We start from the raw sequence: 3136 nt of genomic DNA, 5'->3' as shown, positions 1-3136 counted from the left end.
AACACATACATACACATTCACATATATACATATATACGACGGGCTTCTTTCAGTTTCCGTCTACCAAATCCACTCACAAGGCTTTGGTCAGCCCGAGGCTATTGCAGAAGACATTTGCCCAAGGTGCCACGCAGTGGGACTGAACCCAGAACCATGTGGTTGGTAAGCACACACACACACATATGCACACATGTATGTGTGTGTGTGGGGGGGGTGCCTGCGTGTGTGTGTGTGTGTGTGTGTGTGTGTATGTATGTGTGTCTGTATATATATATTTATATATATTGGCGTAGGAGTGTGTGTTGCTTGTGTGCGTGGAGTGAATGCCGAAAATACATGACACATGGCAATTAGGCAGAGCTGACAACAATTAGCAAAAACATGTTAAATGCCTTCTATAATTTCGAATCGTTAATTATGCATCCTTAATTAAAGTCCTCTTCGGTTTATCACCGAAAACTTGCAATTATGTAACAGTTGCAAAAGGAGTGGGGCAAATAGGGAACGGCAATTATTCTAATTGGGGGCAACCTAGTGAAATATTTCTAACAAAATGTGTTGTTTGTTTGTCTCTCTATTGATTCTCTTGTTTTGCACGATTAAATGCGAGATAATAAGGCTTGCCGTCTAATTAGCTTATTTCTTGTTGATTTTGACATTATCGTCGTCGTTCTTCTTTCTTTTCTTTTTTCTTCCTCTTCTTCTTCTTCCTTTTCTTCCTCTTATTCTTCTTCCTCCTCCTCTTTCTTCTTCTTCTTCTTGTTCTTCCTTTTCTTCTTCCTCTTCCTCCTCTTCTTCCTCCTCCTCCTTCTTCTTCTTCTCCGTCGTCTTCTTCTTCTTCTTCTTCTTCTTCTTCTTTAGCTGCTGGTCAGCTTTGAGCGTGCAAGACTTTCATTAATCCTTCTGTTACTGTTACGGAAGAATCCTGTACATCTCCCCACAAGTGGACTAACGGATTTCAATATACAAAGAGCTGTGTGAACTGTCAGGAACAGTTGACGACGTTGATCGACGGTATTGGATACCGTCTCATTGCGACCTGTGCTGGTTCAATATCATATCTACGTTCGCGTAGTACGAAGTAAGTTCTGTGTGAACGTAATAAATCTGCAATAGGTTGTCTTAGATAACCACATCCAAATATTTATTTGACTAATACTATTTTACGTCCAGCCTGTACACGTACGCCATAACAGTTACTATATTTGTGTTGAAATACATTGCCTGTTTCAGTTTATTGTGAAGGCAAAAAAAAAAAAAAATGAACAACGAATTTAATAATATATTGGGTTGGTGCATAATTCAACAAAAACAATAACAATAACAATATTTAACAAAAACATCTTTAAATGACGGTTTGACCGTCTGCCAAGCAAATGGGAAGCAGTAATTGAAGTAGGTGGTGAATATGCTCCGGAATAATCATTTAAAGATGTTTTTGTTACGCGTGTTATAGTTTCTGTTGAAGAAAATTTGTTGAAAAAAAGTCGCAATAATTATGCACCAACCCAATACTTTTGTCGTTATTAAGCTGGTGTTTGTAACATAAACTGACATGAAATTTTGATGGAAGGTTTTAATTTAGATCACTTTCACCCTTTTATTACCGTATTTCTGTTGAAATGCACTGTCTTTGTTTCAAACAATGAAGGATTTAGTAAAATTATTTTGTTCATCATTAAACTGATGTTTAGAACACAAATTGATCTCAAATTCTGATGGATAACGGTATTATTTTTTGGTCACTTTAACCCTTTTGTTCCCGTATTTCTGTTTAAAAAAATACTACTTTCGTTTCAATTAAGTTTGAAAATAATGAAGAATTTAGTAAGGTAATTTTGTCATTATCAAGCTGGCGTTTGGAACATAGCATGAAATTTTGATGGAAGAATATTGATTTCAAATTTTGACACAAGGCCAGCAATTTGGGGGGGGGGGCAAAGTTGATTACATCGACACCATTGATCAACTGGTGCTTATTTGGTTGGCCCCGAAAGTATGATAGGCAAAGTCGGCCTCGGCGGAATTTGAACTCAGAACGTAATGACGAGCAAAATGCCGCGAAGCATTTTTCCCGGCATGCTAAAGATTCTGTCTGCTCGCTGCCTAGAATGTTTCAATATTGATAATGTTGACCCCTTTTTACGAAATTTCTGCTGAAACACACTGTTTCAATAAACTCTGAAAATAGTGAAGAATTCTCTGAGTAACTTTGTGATTATTGAGTCGATGGTTGGAACATAAATTTTAGCACGAGGCCAGTAATTGCAGGAGAGGGGGAAAGTCGGTTACACCGACCCCAGTGCTCAACTGATACTTATGTAATCGACTTCGAAAGGATGAAAGGCGAAGTCGACCTCAGCGGAATTTGAACTCAGAACGTGCAGACGGACGAAATGCCGCTAAGCATTTTGTCCGGTTTGCTAACAACTCTGCCAGTTCACTGCCTTATTTGGAACATAGAGTAACATAAAATTTTGATAGATGGTTTTAATTTCGGTAACTTTAATCCTTTTATTCCCATACGTCTATTGAAATAGATTACCTTTGTTTCAACAAATGACGAAAGAATTTAGTAAAATAACTTTGTCATTGTTAAGTTGGTGTTTGGAGCCTAAATTAACATGAAATTTTAAAGGAAACTTTTACTTCATACCATTTGAAAACATGAAGCTGGTATCAGAGAACCAGGAGCAGTCTCAGGAGTAAACTAGTATTTGGAATATAAATTAAGATAAAAATTTAATGAAAGGTTTTATATTTAAATCACTTTGAAACGGGAAGTTTTTATCATAGAAGCGAGGGCTGTCGTTTGGTGTTGATATCAGGAGGGCTGCATCACTTTAAAAATACATTAAAAACTCTCAGTATGTGCACACAGAGTCTGTAGGAGGAAGAGACTGTTTAACTGGTGGCCGTATGTTTTTGTATAATAATATCAAAACAAAATAAAGACGACGATCATAGAACCACTGAGTGACGCAAATTCTTTCACGTGATTAAAGTGGCAAACAGACAAATACTAGAACACGTAATTATGAAAATCCACTTAACTGCAGACATCTGTACATTCTGATATAACTCCGATGTAATGTACGACTGAAAAAAAATAACTATAACTCGTTCTCTAACTTGT

This window comes from Octopus bimaculoides, chromosome 20 (genome assembly GCF_001194135.2).
Source record: "Octopus bimaculoides isolate UCB-OBI-ISO-001 chromosome 20, ASM119413v2, whole genome shotgun sequence".
In the NCBI taxonomy this organism is placed as follows: Eukaryota; Metazoa; Mollusca; class Cephalopoda; order Octopoda; family Octopodidae; genus Octopus; species Octopus bimaculoides.
Note: the sequence above shows the minus strand (reverse complement) of the source record.